The sequence below is a fragment of the Macaca nemestrina genome, chromosome 4 (assembly GCF_043159975.1).
Source record: "Macaca nemestrina isolate mMacNem1 chromosome 4, mMacNem.hap1, whole genome shotgun sequence".
NCBI classification, from domain to species: domain Eukaryota; kingdom Metazoa; phylum Chordata; class Mammalia; order Primates; family Cercopithecidae; genus Macaca; species Macaca nemestrina.
Window position 1 is genome coordinate 108,688,036 of NC_092128.1, and position 12,193 is coordinate 108,700,228.

At 40.6% G+C, this 12,193-nt stretch overlaps 1 protein-coding gene across 2 annotated transcripts in view; it reads left to right on the forward strand.

The window, feature by feature from the left end:
* The first annotated feature begins 261 nt into the window (after nucleotides 1–261).
* LOC105497772 (STARD3 N-terminal like) overlaps nucleotides 262–12,193 on the forward strand; it is a 53,555-nt gene continuing 41,623 nt past the window's right edge. Inside the window, exon 1 of one of the 2 annotated variants that reach the window (XM_011769116.2) lies at nucleotides 262–439. The gene's annotated coding sequence lies outside the window, so the exon portion shown is untranslated. Of the gene's footprint in view, nucleotides 440–1,103; nucleotides 1,155–12,193 lie in introns of those variants that run through there. The other variant, XM_011769118.2, reaches the window with a different exon arrangement.

Below are 12,193 nucleotides of genomic sequence, written 5' to 3' on the forward strand. Positions count from 1 at the left end.
GACGCTTGTTAAATCGTGTGATGCAAAATGCGGGAAAGTCCAACCAGCTCGGTGTTTCAAAGCTGGAGTCCAGATTTCCCACCCATTCCTACAGGCAGGCCGGCCCGCCCTCTCCCTCCTTTCCGCGTCGCTTACTGGTCAGTAGGAGATTGACAGGTCATTTGACCAATAGGTTGGCTCCTCTACGGAGGCGCTCGGGAGCCAGTCGGGTCTTTGGTCCCTCGAGCGAGATGCGAACTCTGTGCGTCGACGTCAGCGTGCTGACGTCACGGGCCGGAGGTCCCGGGGCTGCTGGGTGCGGGCGGTGGGCTGCACGTCGCCCGCCGGACTGTGTCCCGGGTCCCGCCCCGCCAAGCCCCGCCCCTCAGGCCGGGGCGCGACCGCTGAGCCGCAGTTCCCGGGCCAGCCTGGGGCGGCCGGCCAGGAACCACCCGTTGAGGTAGGCTGGGTTTCTCGTTCCCCTATTTGACAGGTTGAAAAACTGAGTCTCTTGGGTCAGATGACTTGCATGGGGGCGTACAGGGGACCCGCGGACGGAGGCCATAGCCCACTCCTGTTCTGTTTACTGAGTCCTGCGCGAGCCTCCGGGGGAGGAGGGGCGAGGCAGGCTGTGCTCATAATGGACACAAGAGTGAAGTTGCAGAATGCTGAGTCCCGCTGCTCCCACGGCTTGGGCAGGGATTCAGCGATGGATATAGGTAGCGGGAGTGTCCCCATTGCTGCAGCCTGCGGACCCTGAGGAATCCCCAATGGGGTCGTCCCCGTGCTGGAGCCATGGGCCCTCCAGAGGGACCAAGAATTTGTGACTGGGTGTAATGCGTGGGTTGTCCAGACACAGGCGGTTGTGAGTCTCTTCTATTCATTGAGAAAAGTCGTGTTCAAAAAAAAAAAAAAATGAAAGCACGAATCATGAATGTTCTCGCTGTGGTTTCAGTTCACTGCTTCGCCTACTCATAGATATCTCGCCATTGTTTGAAATTTTAGTTGCTTGATTACTTTTGATTTAGGGTTAGGGATTTTTTCCTCCTCTCTTTTAGTTCAAACATGGGTCGACATTGTGGAACTTTTCTTTGTTCACTATGTCATTTGTCTTCTATTTCACAGATGGAATCACTGAATTCAACACTTGTACTAGTTTGGATAAGTTTAGCAAGGTAACAAAGTAACGGGTCTAATTAAATCTTTACTGGAATTAGTCCAGTTTGCTGCATTTCCTTGTTAGGTAGAGTTCTGAAAGGTAATTCCCATCTATATACCATCTACCCATACGCCTCTTTATAGAAGCAGGATCTCACAAAACAACTTATGGTATCCTTGTTTTATTTACGGATTCTGGTAATTAAAGTGGTGGATTATTCGTGTTCATAAAGTGAAAACGTGTACAATATGTTGTCATGCAGAAGTCACCCTCTTTAAAATCTAGCTGTCTCAAACATTGGTCTTTTAAAACAGCATTATTGCATTGCCTAAAACTGCATGAAAGAAATGAAATTAAACAGCCTCTGAGGGATATTACCTTACTTATGTTCACAGAAGGATGGTAATTAACATCATTTGGATTTATTCATTGGACAGTTTATCTGAGTGATTATCTATGCCATCCATTGTTTTAGGTGTTAGAGATTGAGTAGTGAGCAATTTAGATAAGGCCCCTACCCTCAAAGATTTTAACTTTTGATGGAGAATATAATACACATGTAAATCAAAAAGACAAGTTTAGATAGTAATTAATGTCAGAGAAGGTATTACTGGGTAGGGAGCTTGAGAGTGACTGGGTTGTGTGGAGAAATGGGGTGGTCAGGAAAGACCTCCATGAGGAGGTGACATTTTGGGTGATAGCTGAATGTTTAGCTGAGTCAGCCATGAGAAAATGGGCTGGAAGTTTCTAGGCAGATATAAACAGTGTAAAGGAGCTAAAGGAAGAGTGAACTTGGCATGTTGCAGGGACAAAGGGAACCTTTGAGTGAAACTAGGGAAGGGTGAGGTGAGGGGACAGTGGTCAGAGGTGGCACTGGAGAAGTGTACAGGGATTGGATCATCTTGTATCCCATGTGAGAATTACAGGCAAGCAAGGGAAAGATAATTTGTATATTGCAAAGTCTTGTTTTCTTTTAGTGATACTCATAAACTCTAACCAACTTTCTGCTTTGTTTTGGTTATGAAATCATTGCAGTAATTCATTGTGTATATATTTTTTCTCCAGAGGCCCTCTGAATGAAAAGATCTTGTTTCCTTCAGCACCTTATCTTATGTAGTTTGTGTCCTTTCCATTGTTATATGCAGAACTCAAAGTCTTTGCTTTTTCTTCAGCTCCCTGCTTTTAATCCTTTCTACTTCCAAGCATGAATCCTCTTTCTTATTACCTGTACCCGCCTTCCACTTGGAAAGCAGTGGCAGTCTGTCTCTGCTCTTCTCCAAGCCAAATTCTAGGAAGCTGCATTGGCAAGTGGATTATTGTTCTTCATTAGAACTTGTATTACTGACCAGAAACGTAATGCTTGCCTTTATTTAGTACCTATGATATGCCAGGTATGTTATATACATTCTATTCCTTCCAACATGTTGCAAAGGAAAATATTAAGCTTTTTTGATAGTGAAGGAAACTTACACTTCAGCTACTGAGCTAGTACTGATGGAGCTTGGATTTGAACTCCCATTAGCTTTACTCCAAAGCCTAATTCATTCTACCCCACCTCCCATTAACCCCCAACCTCACGACCCTGAGCAGCAGCAAGTCTCTATTACTTAAAATTATGTTTTATGATGTGGCATTTTAGAGATCACGTGATTCACCCCCCTTAATTTAGCGATCATGTGATTCACCCCTCTTAGTTTAGAGCTGGGGCTGTGGAGGCCCAGAGAAGGTCAGCGAGTTTTAAAATAATGCACCTAATGGCCAAACTGGTATCAAATTTTCGCCCTGCTCATTTTCAGGCTAGTGTTTTTTCTGCTATATTTCCTTCATGAAAGTCCCCTATCAATATATTTCTGTATATATAAAAATATAATATTTCAACAGCATGAATTTATTGTCCACAAACTTGTAAAAGTTAATTTTAAAAAGATGAGACGTTGCTTCTTCTTGGGCTACGATAATCCTTTGCCTTATTTTCCTTCCCTTTTCTGAAGAATGAACAGGTATAAACTTTCTGGATGAATCTGATTTCTGTTAATAGAAAGCTGTGGTTTAAAAATGACTTTTAACATTTTGTTTTAATTTTAGAAATGTTTGAAAAGGAGTTTAAAATGTGTTACTATTTTCCTAGCCTTAACTTTATGCTTAGAAGTATTGTCTAGAGTTTGCTGACTCATAGTTTCTCTTAGCAAGTAGAATTTCTTCCTGTTATTGAGGAAGCCCTTAGGTCAGTGATATAACTTCTTTTTCTTAGTAATATGTTATGTTTAAAAATAAGTCAAAATCAGTTTATAAATTAATGTGATTGAGCATGCTGTTAACAGTGGTCTTAAAATTTAAAAATACGCATTATTTATTTCTAAGGTTTGCATATTTTGGTAATTATGAGTGGAATATGGTAGACGAATAACAACAGACTAATAAATAGCTTAATTTACTTTCTGTATGTCTTTTTGACTCTCCTGTAACTTAATAGAATTTATTTTTTTCTTTAGAATAATTTTAATGGAATTAGTATCTTCTTTTTTAAATATTGGAAGGTACTTAAGTTTAAGCAAAAGAGAGTTTTTGCTCTTTAGGCCAAAATATCAAAACTAGACATTCTGACTATCTCTGTTCTTTAAAATTGTTCATGCAACTGATGCCCATATTCTGAAGACCCAGGTCATCATGATTTGACCTCCATCTTTTGCCATGAGCCCAGTGCCCCAAATTGGACTCCTGGTCTTTGCCTCAGGCTTTCCAGCTTCAGTGCCATTACTTGTTCTGCTTGGAATGCCCTCTGGATAGACAACTCCAGCCAGCCAAAATTCTACCTGTCCCTCTAAGTCCACTCAAATGCTGCTTTATCAATAAAGCATTTCCTGTGTCTCTATAACAGAAGCCTTCTTTTCTCATAGCACTTTTGGGAGCATCTCTTTGACACCAGTTACCAGTCCTGATAGCATTGGTATTGCACTATTACATACACAGGTGTTAAAATATATGTTGACTTGAGCTTAAAAGACTTGACAATTTGTGTTATACATGCACAGTTTTTTGCAGATTGTAGAGCTCTGTTATTTTATTTACACTTTTATCATCTTATCTTTGAGAGACAAACTGTTAGGCTTTTCTCAGCTTTGATTCCACAGAACTTGTTTTCTGTTGTAGTTAAGGGTCTGCCTTCTGCAGTTACCAAGAGGTCCTTTGAGAGAACTCATGTCTTTGGGCTATAAATGCTGAAGGCACACGGTCACGAATAAAATCAGTGTTCGCTGTGTTTATGGTATTGGAAAATACTAACAATGATTTCCACTTTTTAATATTAGAGATGAGAAAACTGAGGCCCAGAGAGATTAGCCCTGTGTTACTTGCAGTGCTAGGCTAAGAAGCCTGGTCAGTACCCCTGGTTCATGGCTGCAAGGGCTTGTAGCAGGCCGTCATCAGTTCTGATGTCCTGTGTTGGAACTCCCGGCAGCCTCTTACACGATATATCAGTACAGCTCAGGCCTTTTCAGTTGTTTTGCTTGCTTTATTTGTGAGCTGACCTGGATCCGGAAGATACTTCTTGTGGTGAATCAAGATTAAAGCTTTAACTCTCACCAGGAATCCCTGACTCTGAGCTATTTAAGCCTGGAGGATCTTCCTGAACAAGCGGTATGGAATCAAGTTCAGTAGACTCTTTAGTTTAAAACACTTCTCTTCTTCCTCTCTAGTTACAGTTTTCAAAATAGTATTGTGAGACTAGCGAGCAGCCTCAGTGTATTCAGTCTGGAGTTTGGAGGAATTTGGCCCAGGACCTTCCAAGTTGCTGTAATCATAGGTTTCTATGTCCTATATTTTCCAGGACAGTATACTTTTCAAATACTGTGCATTATTGCTCACCAAAGTGTGTTCTTGTTTGCTGCTTGTTTCAGGAAAATATATTATCAGAATTATTTTTTAAAATTAAGCATTTATTAAATTAATGATGTGGAAACTGAATTTCAAGTACCTTTTGCTATTTTAATTGTATGTTAAATTCCTCAAAGGTAACACAGAGGGCATCAAACTTTTCTCTAGCTGAGGGGAGGAACACCAGCCAAGACTTGCCTTGGGCATTGGTGGTAATAACTGATGCATACTGAGGACTTTCTTTGTGCCAGGAGTTGTTCTAAATGCTTTATGTCAGGGCTTCTGTGCCTCAGCGCTGTTGATATTTTGGGCTGGGTAATTCTTTGTTGGGGGCTGTTCTGTGCATTGTAGGATATTTAGCAGCATCTCTGGCCCCTACCCACTAGATGCTAGTGGTACCTTCTCTAGTCATGACAACTAAGAATGCCTCCAGACATTGCCAAATGCTTCAGGTCTTGACGGGTGAGGGAGGGGGAGTACACAATCCTCCTCACCACACTGTTGAGAACCACTGTTTTTTATAAACTGATTGATTCCTTACAGCAACCCTCTAAGGTAAGTTGTAGTATAATTGTCCCTGGTTTACAGAAGAAGAAACGTAGGCATAGAGAGGTTAAGTAACTTGTCTAAGGTTATACAGCTAGTAAGCAGCAGTACTGGAATGTGAAACGAGGAAATGCTCTTTCTGAGCGCTCACCCAACACAGCTGACTCAGACTGGCCACCAACTATTAGGGCTTCACAGACCCTGTAAGCCAGGAGGAATAATAAATGCTGGCAGGGACCAGGCAGAGCTGGGAGTGAGCAAGGTGGGTGGGTGGCAGACGGGTAAATGGGGGAGTATTGCCACGATTGCCTGTTTTTATAGAGGAACAAGAAATCTGGATTTTATTTATGTGAAAAGCTCACATCTTTAATATTGCAGTTAATTCAGTGTTTAAGAAACATTGTGTTCAAGATCAGCCTGGCCAATATGGTGAAACCTCGTCTCTACTAAAAATATAAAAATTAGCTGGGCATAGTGGCAGGCGCCTGTAATGCCAGCTACTTGGGAGGCTGAGGCAGGAGAATCACTTGAACCCAGGAGACGGAGGTTGCCATGAGCCAAGATTGTGCCACTGCACTCCAGCCTGGGTGACAGAGCAAGACTCTATCTCAAAAAAAAAAAAAAAAAAAAAAAAAAAAAAAAGAGAAAGAAACATTGTGCAAGCCAACAAATACCATCACCTCTGTAGGGACAAGATTTGGTCCCAGGCTGTTAGCTTGTAGCCTTCTTTGTGTGGACTGCAGCAGTGTGACGCTAAAAGGAAGTGTGCATTCATTTGATTTAGGAAATGAGGTGGATTCTATGTGGAGGGCAAAAGATCCTCTTTGTTGAAGACTGGAAATGAAGGTGGATGAGGTGGGGGCTTCTGGACTAGAAGGGACCATCCAGCCCACTCTGAAATTTGAATGCTCCGCAGACTCAGTTTGAAAGTTACGTACTCCTCCTAACTTTGAAAAGTGTTATTCATAACTATTTCTTTCATGACCTCCATTTGTCTGGGTGTTAAAATAGATATTTTATAGGACACTGAGAAAATGTCATTTCTGGAGTTGACCAGCTGTATCCTGGAGAAACCACAGCCACACCTTTTTGTTGACAGCCAGTAACCAGTGGAGTCCATGTTTGTTCTCTTTGAACGACGAGGCTCTCTGCCAGCTTTTTAGAAGCAATGGACTCTTGCTGGCCTTTGGAACATTTTCCTTGTCCTCAGGACCTAGCCTCCTCAGTCAAGCCTGCATGCCCTTGGTGTAAAAGGCAGGCACACACTCCCATGCTGACTTCCTGGCACTCTGTGCCATTCCAGCTTTCCATTCCAGCTGCACTTCCTGTGACTCCCTCACATGGGGCCTCTCCAGATTGTCCAGCTCCTTGCTGTTCACAGACCTGCTTGTGCTTCTCTTTTTAATTTAGTCTACCCTTTCCTTGGAACATAAATTTTCGTTTCTTTGAAAGTCTCATTTTCTCTGAGGCCAGCCTTTTCATTAAGCCTTTCTGGTCATACACACCAGAAGTTCAGTCTTCTTTGTATTATAATTATCTTTGACTCTGATTTCTAATTATTTATGTAACTGTATTACCTCCTTTATCAGACTCATTCAAGCTTGATAAAGGAGGTAATACAGTTACATAAATAATTAGAAATCAGTTATTTAAGATTGAGGATCAGTACCATGTCTTCCATTTTATTTCCCGCATAGTATTTAGCATGGTGTTTTACTTATGGAAGATGCTCAATAAATATGTCCATTTGTTTGGGTTAGATGGGTTCCTACTCATGTAGTGATTTGTTTCTGTTTCTCTATAATTGTATTCATTTTTGTAGTGTGTTGTTAGAATGACTTCACTAAATAGCATTCAAAATATATTGGAAAGAAAGATTACCAATTTAGTTAATTTGGGAGAGTTGGGAACATTTTTATTAATTAAATAAAAATATTATTGGCTTATTTAATATACTGCTGACCCTTGAATAACACAGGTTTGAACTGCACAGGTCCAGTTGTATGTGAATTTTTTTCATAAATCAGGGACCTGACCTAAAATAGTTTTCACAGCATGCCCTGTATGCTGGTCGTCCTGGAACCAATTCCCTGCATATACCAAGGGAGGGCTGTACTATGTTGAAACTCCAACCATATATGTAAGTTTTTCTCACCTTAGTTAGCAAGTACGCAGATGACTTTGTACTTTCATACAGTGATAGTTGCAATTTTTAAACTAATTGAATGCCTAACACATGCCAAGCATATCTTTAGGTGCTTAGAATATAGAATGTTCTCTAGGAGTTTTCAGTATAGTGCTGAGAAGAAGATGTGAACAATATGTGAAACGTGAAAGACTGGAGGTGCTCTTAAAGAAAGGTATGTGGAATTTATATTATACATAGGTGGTCAGAGAAAGTTTCATTGAGGAAGTGATACCTAAGCTACCTTGAACAATGAATAGGCTTATTTTTGCTGTTAATATGATAGTTTGGTGTTCAAGGTAAAGGCATTCCAGGAGAGGGAGAACTGGGGCAAAGGCAGGATGGTGAAACTTCCTGTGTTAGTCCATATGTGTCGCTTCCGATAGGTACCTTAGGCTGGATAATTTTTATGAAGAAAAGAGATTTAATTGGCTCACAGTTCTGCGGGCTATACAGGAAGCATGGCTCGGCTTTTGGTGAGTCCTCAGGAGGCTTACAATCATGGGAGAAGGAAAAGCTGGAGCAGCATACCACATGGCAAGAGCGGGAGCGAGAGAGAGAAGGGAGATGCCACACATTTTTAAACAAGCAGATCTCACACGAACTCAGAGTGAGAGCTCACTCATCACCAAGGGGATGGTGCTAAGCCATTCATGAGGGATCCACCCCCATGATCCGAACACCTCACCCCAGACTCCACCTCCAACACTTGGAATTACATTTCAACATGAAAATTGGAGGGGACAACCGTCCAAATTCTATAACGTCCTGTGCAGGGGAACTGAAAATGGTAAGCACTGGGTGAGGGAAATGGTATTTTGAGTAGAGGAATGAATGTTTTGGAGATGAATAAGACTGAATTGTTGGAGTAATGTGGGTGAGGGATGATTAGGAAATAGTGAAGGAAACTGATGAGAGATAGTAAAGGGATGGAGTTGGTCACCATTCTGACTCTTTGGAGGATAGAGTCAGCAGCAGAATCAAATTTAATACATTTTCATTAGACAAACTGTAAAGAAGATTTTACTGATTATTATTGGTTATTCTTACCTTAAACATTTTAAAGTACTTATAGGCAGCATATCTACTATATATATGCATTATATCTACTATATATATGTATTATATATAGTATATATATGTATTATATATAGTAGATATGCTGCTTATATGTCTGTATCTCCATAGTCATAATTTATTGCTTGTTTTGTTGCATTATTTGAGAGCAAGTTTTTCAAGAATGGTGCTAGTTTCAAACCTTTGTTGAGAGCCTTATGAAATTAAAGAGATCCTACTACTTTTATTGTATTCTCTGCCTCTGTAATGTGCTCTGAGTCTGTTCTCATTATTAGACTGTAAGGCACACTTTATTTTCTGAGTATTTTAGCCTATAGTTGAATTGAGTCTTGTGATTAGTTGTCTTTGTGTGATTCTATTTTCTGAAACATGAGTTAGGCTGATGGTAAAGGGGATCACGAGGTTACTTCTATTGCTGATCTTCTTGAGGGTCTGATTTTCTCTATGACTGCCTAAGAAGTCTTTTCTTTGTTTTTGTTTTGTTTTGTTTTGTTTTTTTGAGACAGGGTCTTGCTCTGTCGCCCAAGCTGGAGTGCAGTGGCACAGTCTTGGCTCACTGCAACCTCTGCCTCCCAGATTCAAGTGATTCTCTTGCCTCAGCCTCCTGAGTAGCTGGGATTATAGGTGCCCACCACCAAGCCCAGCTAATTTTTTTGTATTTTTAGTAGAGACAGGGTTACACTGAGTTGGCCAGATTGGTCTCGAACTCCTGACCTCATGATCTGCCCACCTTGGTCTCCCAAGGTGCTGGGATTACAAGTGAGCCACCACGCTGGGCCAGAAGTCTTTCAGAGAAAAGGATACTGGTGATTTTTAAAACTTAGGCATCAAGATTTTGAGATTGACTTTCCCTATCTGTCACATGTGCCAAGCTTTGGACTACAAACCTTTATCTGTGGTATGATTCATACTTTCTTTTTGGACTTATGTGCTGTTATTATATATCACATCGTGGGAGATAATGTGTGTAACTTCTGCCTGTTGGTGGATACCTCTGGCCATACATGTGAATGGCACACCTTTCATTAACCTGCTCTATTTTGTGACATAGGGTATTGGTCTCAGCTGTCTCTGGGGGCAGTTGATGTTACATCTTCCCTAGCATTGCTGTTAGTGTGCCACTTCCACCAACTAAGAGCCACCAAAGGGACAGTGAGTAGAAGATGGCTCTGTCAACTGGAGTGACATTTTCAGGAACACTTACCTCCCACATTCTTGAGGAGTTTTATGTTGTTGAATGAAAAGAAACCTAGCTTGTCTATGAATAGCTGTGCTGGCTTTGCTGACTACTTACCAGCTGGCCCCTGGGAATTCAGCTTCTGTTTAGAAAGCTGAACAGAAAGATAGGTCTGGGGAGGCATTGAAGAATGTGTGATGAACACACATTCTTTGGGATGAAGGATAGTTACTAAAAGAAGAGTACACTTTTAGTCACTTGCCTATGATTCCTAGGAGAGCAGTGAGCTCACCGCCGTTGATACTATTGATTTTCAGATCTAGATTAATAAGATCTCAAGTCCTGTGCTGAAAGTTGACAGCATTTATTTGAAAATTGCTTGTAGTAAGTATTGAAGGAATGACATTATGTGATGCAGAGATGTCCTCATATGCATTGGAAAATATTTCAAGTTCCTTAATTGAGGGACCTTCACCTGTCTAGATAGTAATATGACTCTTGACTCCTTCATTGCCAAAGCTGGTGATACATCTCTAAGATGAAGTTTTAAATATTCATAGATAATATTTATATGTACACTGAGGAGCAACACAACTCCTTGGGTGCTGGTCTGCTGATGGTTGACAGAACTGAGTCAAAATTGGCAAAAATAATGGTAACTTTGCACTAGCCATCAGGTATTTTATAACTGATGTATTGTGTGATTTTTTAGGAAAGCTAAAAGTAGATTTTGTTATGGGGGACCAAAGAAAAGTTCTGGAAAAAGACAGTCAACAATTAAAAAATCAGCAGTATTTTGTACTTGTGGAAGTGACCTTATTAGTCTCCTAAAGGAAAAATTGGGTTACAAATAGCTCTGTGACCTGGAAGATTAAAACAAAGGAGTTTCTAGGTGAGCTGTGGAGAAAATACAGCTATATACTGCATAACAACATTTAGGTCAACGACGGACTGCATATATGATGGTGGTCCCATAAAATTATAATACCATATTTTTACTGTATCATTTCTGTGTTTAGATATGCAAATACTACTTCTCGTTGTGTTACAGTTGCTTACAGTATTCAGCACAGAAACATGCTGTACAGGTTTATAGCCTAGAAGCAATAGGCTGCACCATATAGCCTAGGTGTATAGTGGGCTCTACCATCTAGGTTTGTGTCAGTTAACACTGTGATAATGAGGAAGCTACCTAATGACACATTTCTCAAAGTGTATCCCTGTCATTAAGTGACACATGGCTATATTTAAGTTTAGGAGTTAGAGCCAAAGCTGAGAAAGGCGGGGGGGAAAGGGCTGCAAAATCAATTTGAACACCAGGAGAAATCCACTATGAGGAGAATAAAAGGTTGGAGACAATAGAAGCTGGAGGAAGGTAGCTGTAGAGACCCCGTTTCAGTTACTTTGGGCTACCTTACAGCAGCTTCTAAAAAAAAAAGAGAGAAACAAATGAAAGAATATTCTTAATCCCCAGGGCCCATCTTGAGAGATACTTGCACTAAACGAGTGATGAGATCCAGCTCCAACATGCCAGCTGGCTGACTCAGCCCATGCAAGTGAAATAACTGACTACCAAGTTGTTGACCCCTGCAGGGTTGATGAGCTAACAAGTGTTTCGTACCACCCAACATTACTGGGCAGCTGTATGGCATCTTCCCATTTTGCCAACCTGTAGTCTATGGAATGACCTATATACGTTGTCAAATGCCTTTCCTCTTTCTGGCTTGCTCTTCTTTCCCTGGACCAAGCAACAGTCCTAATGTCATGGTTATTGTCAATAATATATACTTGATTTTTTCCCCTCTCTTCAATCATTCCCTTGTATTATTTATGTATCTTCCCTATTGGCTAGTTGTAGATTCTGCTGAGAGCATGAGACCTTTTGTATTACCTTTGAACCATTTTAAATGCTTGTGTGGTGTTACATTTCTTTGGTTTTCAACACTTACGGTTTGTTAAAATGGGAACTCTTAGTGGACTTACATAGGACCCACTTTATAATTGTTTTCTGTTCTATAAATAGATACAATTTATTAGTTTTTGGTTTTTTTTTTTTTCATTTTTATGGCATAGAAGAATGTTCTTATTTCTGCATATTTTATGTTTTAAAATTTCATCTCTATGCTCCCCTGAATTCCTGATTCATATCCAGCTGCTTACTTTATCTCGACTTGGATATTAATAAGCATCTCATGCT